Source organism: Podarcis gaigeae, assembly GCF_964106915.1.
Source record: "Podarcis gaigeae genome assembly, chromosome: 7".
Lineage (NCBI taxonomy): Eukaryota > Metazoa > Chordata > Lepidosauria > Squamata > Lacertidae > Podarcis > Podarcis gaigeae.
In genome coordinates this window covers 44,555,402-44,567,092 of record NC_139683.1, presented here as the reverse complement: position 1 = coordinate 44,567,092, position 11,691 = coordinate 44,555,402, and positions in this window count along the sequence as shown.

Sequence of the window (11,691 nt, the reverse complement as noted above, 5' to 3'; positions counted from 1 at the left end):
AAAAATTAATTAGATCTTACCACAAATTGCAGCTCAATGTCAGTGGGTTTGGGGGATGCTTTTTTTTGTAAGACTACTGACTTTCAAACTAGTTGAAATACAATTGCAAACTGTGAAAAGTTTTGCACATTTTCATCATCATCATTGTCACACATCCTTGAGTATGCAACTTTAAGGAGTTCCACTTAGAGTCCATTCCTAAGCTCATTTACTTGGAAATGACATCTTCATTGACTTCAGTGGAATTTACTTCCGAGTAAATGTGTTTAAGATCATGGCTCACAAAATTATAGTCAGAAGCAGCCACATGGTATCTGATTCAGCTCAGCCTTCTGCGCAAATATCACCCTATCAATTGCCAAAACCTCTCAAAAAATAAAAATAAAAAAATCAACCTTCGTGGCCTATACTATATGGTACTAAAGGCAGCAAGCAGATTGCAATATGGAGCAAATGTCTTTGGGAAGCCAATTATTACCTTCAAGGGAAAACATAGGCAAAGCACACTCAGGATGGCTTTCACAAGCTAGGCAGATAAGCTACTTTTGCTGGTCTTGAGAATAGCTGTGATAGACTGCATACACAATATACTTTTAAAGCTATACATTTGAAGCACATTCCCCCGACCCTCAAGGAATTCTAGGTACTGTAGTTTCTTAAGGATGTTTGGGAATTGTAACTCTGCGAGGGGTAAACCATGGTGCCCAGAATGCTTTGAGAGAAATGTGCTCTAAAGGAATAGTGTGTACATAGCCTTTGTCTGTTCAGCAAAAACAACAGAAGAGTGAGGATGAGACTTCATTGCATTTGATGAAGTGGGTTCTGTCCCACATAAACTTAAAATTGTTGGTTCTCAAGGTGCCATAGTGTTGCATGTGGTCTTATTCTGTAGCTTGTATTAGTGTACCAGTTTCAGTGTCTTGTATTATTGGACTGCTTTATTGTGGACTTGCATCTTCCTTGAAGAGGTAACCTGTCCATTTAAAATAAAAATAAATAAAAATACGTCTGGATCATATGAGTGAGCCAAACTACAATTTAGGAGGAAGGGTGAGGGACTCCTCTTTCCCCCACGTAAGTCTTTCCTGATGATGGATATGGTGACCACCAGTCTGTGTAAAACCCACCCACATTGTCATATCGGCAGGGAACATTTGCACACCCTAACAGCCTGTCTCTAGCAGCAGTCCTGATGCTATAATGATGTCATAGAATTATAGAATTGTAGAGTTGGAAGGGATCTCAAGGGTCATCTAGTCCAACTCCTTGCAATGCAGGAATCCTGCCCATAGCCATCCCTGGGTGGGCCCAAACCACCAACCCTCTGGTTAACAGCAAGACACATTGACCCTAAGATCACCAAACTGAAACTAATTGAGGTTATGTGGCAGTGGCTTCTCATGGATTCCTCCCTTGAGCAACCTGGTCCTATTAAGGCTGTTGAATCTGCACTTTATTCTCCACTATAGAATCTACTGTGTGTTGAGTTTCTTAATATAAAGACATTGAAGGCTGAAAAGTACAATGGGTTATACAGTGGTACCTCAGGTTACAGACGCTTCAGGTTACAGACGCTTCAGGTTACAGACTCCGCTAACCCAGAAATAAGAGCTCAGGTTAAGAACTTTGCTTCAGGATGAAAACAGAAATCGTGCAGCGGCAGCAGCGGGAGGCCCCATTAGCTAAAGTGGTGCTTCAGGTTAAGAACAGTTTCAGGTTAAGAATGGACCTCCAGAACGAATTAAGTTCTTAACCCGAGGTACCACTGTATATCAAACCAAGTTTTACTCAAGGTAGACCCACTGGAACGAATCAACCTTATTTAGTCATGTCCATCCATTTCACTGGGTCTGTGTTCTGAATATGACTAACACTGGGTACATCCTCATATATTGAGTTTCTTCACCTTCTTAGCATCCATTTTTGAGATGCTTTGAGAAGTGAATTACAGGCAGTGGTTGCTTAGTATTGGTGCTTGGTGGGTTTCTCTATTATTCATCCTGATTCATTAAATACTTCTCTAGTTTTATTGCCGCTTGCTGTTGAACCTGGCAAATGTCAATGTGAAGCTTTGGTACGACTTTGTGTTTCAGACACAATGTCAAGACTTGGGGAAAACATGTATTTATTAGATATAGCCTTGCTGGAGGAAGAAAAGAAGGATTTGGGTGTAAATTCTCTGCAAAGACAAGCAGATACCTGAACTAGAGTTATACAACTGAGGAAGACAATGCAACTTTTGGCAATGAATGAAATTGGAGTGAGGGAATTAATAACTGCTAAAAGCGTGGAGAACGCAGCTTGCTTTTCCAGTGGAAAAGTCACAGCAGTAAAAGTACACCAACAAAGCAAGCAAGCAAGCAATAAATAAATTAATCAGCACAGTGTATCCAAAATCAATTGTGATTGTGTTGTCAACTTGAATACCGCCCTCCCTTCTTTGTTCAGGGAGTAAGGCAAAAATGACATCTGTTTCCCAGCCTACCAAGAATAAAAACTCCTAGGGAGTGAACTTACCATGTGGAATTTCCTCTACCATTTCATCTACTCAGAAAGCTAAACTATTTCCCTTGTTATTTGCTTGATGGAGGACCCTTGGCCAAAATGTCATCTTTTTCTTTTCTTTTCTTTTCCCAAGCCCACCGTTTAACATTTGGGTCCCCTGTTGCTTGATTTGCAGCCAAAATTCTGACGTGGCATCAGTTTGGTTGCCAGATAATGCATTAAGCCTTACTAAGGGGTAAACATAATGATCTTCATTAAACCCTCTCAATGAACCCACCTCCTGCTTCTTCAGGTGGAGGAAGCCTTTGACAAGAAACACTCTTAGCGCGGCTTGTGCTGTTTTCTTCTTGCAAGCAGAGGGAGGGAGGGATGAGTGGCAGCTTTTAGAGAAGGCGGGTGGGGTGGGGGGAGTGAAAGTTAGGTAAACATAAAAAGGGCCTGTCAGATTTCCTTTCCTAATGGCAAAGTTTTTTCCTCAGCAATAAATCACAATTCAGTCAATGCCATTAGTTTTGGGGCATTATATCCCTCATTAAAGTGCATAAACAATTATATTTACTGAAGGTAATGTACTGTGTAGTGTATTATAACGATGCTCATTAACATATGTAATCATCATTTGAATGGGCTTTACTACAATGTAAACTGATAATGGCGTGATTACCCACTGGGTTATTAACTTTTCAGTCCTAAGATAATAAAAGGTGAAGCAAGAAAGAGAGCGCACATATGCATTGCCCTCCATATGTGATTTATGGGTTTTCTCCGTCGAGCTATGAACACAGGTACCCATCATTTGGGGACTGGCTCTTTATTGCACATTGTATTTGACAGAATAATAAATGTAATTGAGTGGTTCTGGGTGACCATCTGGGGAAAAAGAGTCCTATGAATAAGGAAGGCACCACGGCAGACTAAGAGTCCCTGAAAAGGGAAATAATCTTGTCTGTCTCCCTGTCTGTGCCTTGCTGGCTCTCTGTGGTTAGGCGTCTCTATAATGTCTGTCAGACAAGGATAGGAAGAATCGCCACAGCCTCATTGGCGTTCTTCTCCAGCAGGATGAAGGAAATAATGGAGCAGGCCATAGCAACATAGGAAGTTGCCTTACACTGAGTCAGACCCTAGGTGCATCTAGCTCACTTTTGTCTACACTAACTTGGCAGCATCTCTGTAAGCTTCCAGGCAGCCGTAGCTGGAGATGCCAGGAACTGAACACGGGACCTTCTGCTTGCAATGCATGGCTGAGCAATGGCGCTGTTGCACTTTGGAGTTAAATTTTGTCCTCTTTAGTTTCACAGTGATGGGTGAGCAATTCTGGCTCAACATCTGTTTTTATCCACAGCATTGTAGGAAATAAAATTGTTCTTCTTTATTTCCCTCCCCCCCAAAAAAAAAACCTAGATGCGTCCTATGGGCCGGTGCGCCCTATGGGGCGAAAAATACGGTAAACGCTTTCATTCTTTAATAAGATCTACTTCGACCATAATATTTATTGTGTTCTACTCACCAAACAGTGCTACAGAATGTTAATTTCATAATTTCATTTTAGCTATTTAGAAAATGTATAGAAAGCTTCTTATTATGGGCAGAAATCCCTAGGCAGTTTCCAGAAATTATAAAACCAAAATACAATAAGCATGATAAAATACAAATAAAAGATCAGAATACAATAAATACATTTAAAACCCATCATTTAAAACAGCAAGTCAGCAAGTGAACTGGATAACACTTTCAAAGCATTCAAACAGGCCTGGGTAAACAACAGAGATTTTTAGGAGGCGTTTGAAGAATTCAACAGATGGAGCTTCCCAAATTCTTTGGGGAAAGTATTCCAGAGGGTTGGTGCTACAACTTCATTTGAGGTTATTAGCATTTGAGATAATTAGCAAGTTACTGGCAATTAAGGTAAGCTTTAGAAGAGCTGGTGTTGTTAGATGAAAGCACATGGAAGGGGAACTCCTTTCATCCAACAAGTGGAAATTAAAGTAAAAAAGGAAGATTTGCAAGAGGTCACTGCTATGTTACTGAAAATTAGAATTTGCAAACACAACCAAATAGTGAAGTGTTCAGTCTTGGACCAAGGTGAGCCTAAATCTGTGTCCTTTTGCTTTTCAAAGTTCCTCAGTGGGCTGATCCTGGAGAGATGTTTCTAAGCATGTTTAGAGTATCTCTCCACACAAGGTAATGTCCATTAGAGGAGGGGGGTAGGCGTGGACTTTGGTCTTTCAAATTTCAGCGGCACACTGTGTAAAATTTGGAGCCTACCTCTTACTTTCGGTTCTGTTCAATTCACTATGCTGTAGTTGCAGTGACTTGTGCTAGGGGTGGGGGGGTGAACTACATTCCAATAAAAAGCTAAGGATGAAACATTCAGGTGATCAAGAGGCTAGGTTAATTGATATAAAATATTTGGATACAGTAGTGCTGCCCCTAATTACTCCATCAGAAAATGTCAAAGCAATCTAAAATTATTTTCAGCACAAGTACTCATAAAAACTGTGGGTGGCAAGACCCATTTTAGCAGAGGCATTCCATTCTGAATGAGAGCAGATGGGGAATGCCTCTTTTTATTTTATTTATAAATTTGTATACTGCCCTTCATCCGAGAATCACAATATAAAAACACAAAAATATATAATATCATAATTAACAATTCAATAACCCCACGCTTCTAAAATGATTCCTGCTGATGCACATGCACACATCACTTAAAAACAAAGAAAATCTATGTTTTTAGTTCTTTCTCGCACGGAAATTTGTGTAGATTTGATTGATTAATTTATTGCTTTGTTGATCAAAACTCATAAAATTGACTAAGATTTTATTAACTGTGTGACAGCCTGAAAAACAAAAACAAAAGCACAGCAGGCAGGGCTTCGAACAGTGTAATCCTATACTTGTCTACTCGGATGTAAGTCCCACTGAGTTCAGATAAATAGGTGAAGGATTGCTGCCTAACTCAAATTGCGCAGCTTCCAGACAGATTTAAGCTTTAGTGCCTGTTTTTGGTGTGTGTTTAAACAGGTTAAGGACTGGCCTGGTGGTGGTTTGGTGTGAAGAACTGGAGGATCAAAGTAGGGAACCAGAGTCAGTAATTAGTAACCTTCCTTTTCCAGTTTTAATTGCTTTTTGTAGGGAGGGCAAAAACATTTTTTAAATGGCTTAAATCTTTCTGCTTGGTGAGAAGTCTAAACCTGTGCTTCCAGACCTCCAGAGAATATCAGAAAGCCCAAGAATAGATTATAGATGGCCATTAGCTTATGGTCTAACAGAGACCAAAGATCAGTTAAGTGGGAAATTCTTCCTGTGGAAGGATAGAGGCAGCAATTTCTTGATTAAAAAAACTCAGAGCTTGTGAGAAATAGGATCAGGTGTAAGTAGACATCAGTTTGCACACTAAGGGAAATGGCAACTTCATATTTTGCTACAATATACAATCATACAATAAATGCAATCATTTAGGCTCCACCTAGGGTCGGAGTAACTACTGCCCTCTGAAAGCCATCCCAGTTCTAGTAATGGACAGCAACTTGGATGGCTTAAAACATGGGCCGGCAAACTAAGGCCCGCAGGCCGGATCAGGCCCAATTGCCTTCTGGATCTGGCCCACGGACGGTTCAGGAATCGCTGTGTGGATCACTAGCACGCTTGTTCTTTCCCTCTCTCTCCCTCCCTCGGCGGCAGTGGAGGCGGCTCCTCCCTCCCTCCTCCTGCCTTCTCCCCGCCCTGCCTAGAGGAGGAAGAGGGCTGGGTTCTGTTGGTGCCAGCAGCAGCAGCGCTTGAGCAGCCACTAGCAGCCCCTCTCCAGAGCCCTTTCACGTACCATTCATCATGCCTCCGCTGCCAGCCCCTGCCGCTCGCAAGACACAGGTAAGCAGTCACCAGGGCTCGTGGTGCTCTTACATCATTCCCCCCGCCTCAAATATAGTCTGGCCTCCCACAAGGTCTGAGGGACAGTGGACTGGCCCTCTGCTGAAAATGTTTGTTGACCTCGGGTTACAGCCGCTTCAGGTTGCGTTTTTTGGGGTTGCAGACCGCCGAAACCTGGAAGTACCAGAACAGGTTACTTCCGGGTTTCGGCAGTCGTGCATGCGCAGAAGTGCTAAATCACGTTTTGCACATGTGCAGAAGTGCCAAATCGCAACCATCTTAAACTGCTTTCTATGACCAGGGCTATAAATAAAAGGCAAACCTAAATGTAATGGTTATATGGGGTTGCTTGTGTGTAAGTTGCTGCCACTCCTGGCTAGGTAGCCTGGTTAAACCTTTCATGGCTGGACAGCCCTTCACTTCGTGGCTGTTCAGTCGCTAGCAGAATCCGTCAGTGGGCGTTTCTTGAACTCCTTCCAGCAAAGAAGTTCTTTGACGCCAAGTCTATGCCTACTTTCCCTGCGCGGAAGTCTTCTGCGCAGGGTGGGTGTGGGTAGCGGAGGACCTGTGCTCTCCCCGCTGGTCTCTGGCGAAGAGTCCTGGAGCCCCCTCTCCGATTCCCCCATCCGCCCCCCTTTATCCCTGGTGTTACGCTGATTTTCTTCCCCAGCCGATGAGTTCCCTCTCTCCCTGCTTGGCCCTTCTCCGGCATTGCTTGGGAGCCCTGCCTCCACTTCTGGCTCCGATGTCAGTTCCCTGACACTAAATTACGCCGATGTAGCTCATTATAGCAAGGATGAAGAAACTGTGGGCCTCCATGTGATGCCGAACTACAACTCCCAGTATCCATGACAACTGACCATGCTAGCTGGGGCTGATGGGAGCTGGAATCCAACAATGACCGGAGGGCCACAGGTTCACCACCCCTGCATTACAACTTTAGTAAATAAGACTTTACAGTAGGAATTTTGGAAATTCATTTTGTAAACTGTGCCTCCATTAAATTATTTGAATTTTGTGCCCCGGGGACCCAAACAGCTGTGTGTACACAGGTAAGTTGCCTACTGGCACATATTTAATGTACTGCCAACCCATGGATTTGTGCTGAGGAAGTTCCATCCTAATGTTTTTATGATGTTTGCTCTCTGAACATATACAATTACTGTAGCTTAATTTCAGAATGACTCATGATGCTCTCAGCGCAGAATGGACATTAAAAAAAATATGCAGCACCTTGCTATCACCCTGCCCTCTGAGCAGTTGTTCCACTTGTTTTTCAAAGTTTCAACACAAACTTAAGAGCTGTGCTTGAAAGGTACAGTGGGCTTGGTATAATTACCACAGCTGCCACAGATGGCTCATTTTAACAAGAGACCCTAGGTAAACCTCCTTGTTTAGCCTGCAGCATAAACAGAAAAATATTCCACTTAAACAAGTGGATTTGGGTTCTGCAGAGATGAAGCTCAAATCTGCCTTGCTAAGTTGTGTCATTAAAAAGATCCAAAGGCTGTTGAGGAAATATGGGTCAGTTCAAAGCTCAAGTTTTAACCTGTGTATTTTAGTTACCCAAGTTTATAATGTGTTTCAGAAGCAATGCTACCTTGGTTGCAAACTATCCAATCTAGCAGATCTTACTATGCAGAGGGTCACTTCATATAACGCAATCTAACAACATGGGAGCAATCCTGCAAGTCACTCTTGTGTCTGTCTCTGGAAATTTAATGTGTGTAGTCAGACACAACTGGGTCTGTCAGCATACTTTTATATTCTACACTTTAAGAGTGTCAATTCACCACCAGTCATCCACAACTCCATCTAGGCAGTCCAGATCTGGTAATTTGGATATATTGGCTATAATGCACCATGGATTCAGAATATTTTACACTTTTTGTTTTAAGGATAGTTCATCCCCTCCAACATTTCTCCAATGAAAATAGGGACGTCCCAACATTTCTCCGATGAAAATAGAGACGTCCTAGCGAAAAGTGGGACATTCTGGGATCAAATACAGACAGCTTCTGTAAATCCAGGACTGCTCCTGGAAAATAGGGACACATGGAAGGTCTGAATAGTTATCTAGGATCGGTATTATTCCAGTGAAATAAATCAGGGCTTGGACAACCAAGAACAAAACCCACCCAAAATCCATCACAGGTCTTTCTGAAGGGTCACATCCCATGTCCACATCTATTACTCCAGCAAGATTGAATAGTTTTCTGTATTTGTATCAATAAGGTAAAGGTAAAGGGACCCCTGACCATTAGGTTCAGTTGTGGCCAACTCTGGGGTTGCGGCGCTCAACCTGCTTTATTGGCTGAGGGAGCCGGCGTACAGCTTCCGGGTCATGTGGCCAGCATGACTAAGCCGCTTCTGGCGAACCAGAGAAGCACATGGAAATGGCGTTTACCTTTCTGCCAGAGCGGTACCTATTTATCTACTTGCACTGGTGTGCTTTCGAACTGCTAGGTTGGCAGGAGCAGGGACCGAGCGGGGATTCGAACCGCCGACCTTCTGATCAGCAAGTCCTAGGCTCTGTGGTTTAACCCAGAGCGCCACCCACGTCCCTATTTGTATCAATAGAAACCCTATTGTATCAACAGAAAGCCTCTAAACCCTGCTGTAACATCCTGTGACTTTTCCTGTCTGTACCTGACTTGATACTGATATGTCCTCTCTGTCTGGCTTGGGTAGGGGTAGTGAAAAAGCATCTGTTAGGATAATCCAGGAAGTGAAGCAGAATTCTCCTGGTGCCCTCCCCTTCCCCAGTCTGGTGCTCTCCAGATGTTCTTGGAATGCCTGTCGCACCATTGCTGAACATTGGCTGGGACTGGGGGGGGGGTGGAGTCCAATAAGGGCACAGCTTTGGGAACAATGGCCTGGTGTCCACAGTGAGCTACTCTAGACCAGAAATAGGCATGCTTCAGACTTGCAGGTTCTTCTGGTTTTTTTTTACCAAGATTCAGGGCTCATCAGTAGGCTCTAGTCATAACATGGCAACTTGGACGACAGAAGCAGACACAAAATGGTAGCATGAGGGATGGAGGTGCTCATCATTATTTGCTGCACCCCACAAACCATGGGTGACCTCCATTTTGTGTTTGTTCAACAGAAAGTCCCATTTAAAACACCATCTGGACCTTTTCTTTAATAAATGGATCATAACAATTGGAAGAGCAAAGAAATTCAGAGCAGGAGTTCTGAACAGACCATACCTTTCCTTCATAACCAGTGGGACCTGCAGCAAAATAATTCAGTGTGGGCATTACCTCAAGGTGCTTCCAGACAGGGGCCTTGCATCACAAATGCAGTGTTAAAACTTGACATTTTTCTATGTGTGGCATGTTAGTTTCTATATGTAGGTTTTTTAAAAAAGGCAAAGGACCCCTGGATGGTTAAGTCCAGTCAAAGGTGGCTATGGGGTTGAGGCGCTCATCTCGCTTTCAGGCCAAGGGGGCCGGTGTTTGTCCACAGACAGCTTTCTGGGTCATGCGGCCAGCATGACTAAACCACTTCTGGCGCAACGGAACACTGTGACGGAAACCAGAGCGCACAGAAATGCTGTTTACCTTCCCGCCGCAGTGGTACCTATTTATCTACTTGCACTGGCATGCTTTTGAACTGTTAGGTTGGCAGGAGCTGGGACAGAGCAACGGGAGCTCACCTCATCACGGGGATTCAAACCGCCAATCTTCTGATCGGCAAGCCCAAGAGGCTCGGTGGTTTAGACCACAGCGTCACCTGCATTTCTATATGTACCATGTCATCAGTATAGGTATTCAGTACTGTACTACTGCTTGCTATCCACATCAGAAGGCAGAACTTGAAATGTATCTGGAGGCATTTCCCCACTCACCTTCCTTCAGTCATCCCTTCACTACTCTCTGCCACCTTCTCCCATTGTGGATATGCAATATAGGTATTTTGTACCTCTGCATGGAATATATATATATTCCAGAAATTACACATGAGTAAATGTTAACAACCTTAGATCTCATGTTTCATAATGGGCAGAATGGAAGTTTATACTTTTTTGTGATGAGGTGGCACACTATCCATTTCCATTTGGTGGTTTTAATATTGTGCAAGGGTGATGAAGAGGACTTGAGCATAGCTGTCAACGTTTCCCTTTTCTTGCGAGGAATCCTATTTGGAATAAGGGAATTTCCCTTTAAAAAAGGGAAACGTTGACAGCTATGGACTTGAGAGAAGGGAGGTTACAGGGAACCCAGCAGAGGGCCTTCTCATTCGTGGTTGCCTGCCCTGTGGAACGACCTCCCATCACGTGTCAAAGAAATAAAAAATTATATGACCTTCTGTAAACGTCTGAAGGCAGCTCTGCGGTAGTCTAGCAGGGTTGGGGGGAGGAGGTAGAGGTGATGTAGAATTGAGGGGTGCAATGGCGAAAGAGTGTGTGAGAGAAATACAGGTTTGAAGGTTTCGTTCCTACATCTGTACTGAAATGGTGGTTTGAAACATGCCTTTACTGACAAAAATGAGGCACCTCTACATATCTAGGCAGTCTAGAAAAATACAAGCAGTGCAGTGGGAGATTTCGGGTACTGTCCTGACACTGAATAAATCCAGCAGGATGCCTACAAAAGGAACCTGGCCTTGGTTGACATACCAAGGGATTTTTTTATCCAGAAACTTTTTTTGCTCCGCGTCTTTCTTTCTTTCTTTTTAATGCACGGACAAAATCTATGGAAATGCTGCATTTGTGGAAGCTCCTGGACAATATTTCGCTTTTAGCTGTTATAAAAATGAAAATAATTGTGAAAGCAGAGAGAAATCTGCAGCTGCTCCAGGCTATTCATGCCATAAGAGATCCCATCAGGCCTTCTTTATTGTTGCAGTTTTTGGCAAATTATTTTCTTATCGCGCACAACCTATTCACTTCTGTTCCTGCATAACCACTTAGGCTCATAAAGCAGTGGGTCAGCAACAGTTTAGCATATAGCACATGGATCGGCTGGCCGTGGGGAGCACTGGTGCCTGCCCCTCCGAAAAGCAGCAACTGGAGTCAATAAAAATCTGGCCTGGGCAGGCCAGGCCATTAGCAAGCCCAGCTCTGTCACTCTTCGCATGGCTTGTTTTGCGCTTAGCACAACCCTCCTGGTACTGCCATCAGGTCTCACCTTATGGAATGGAAACAAGTGTGCTGCCTTCCCAAGAGCAGATTGCATGGCCCCCGTTCTTCTCTTTAAGCTACACCCCCCCCACTTGAGAAAGAGGAAAGTGTACATGTCGTGCACACAGAATGTGCAATCCCGTTGTTTCTTCTTGTTGTTGTTTTTGATGGGCAAAAGCGCTGCAGAG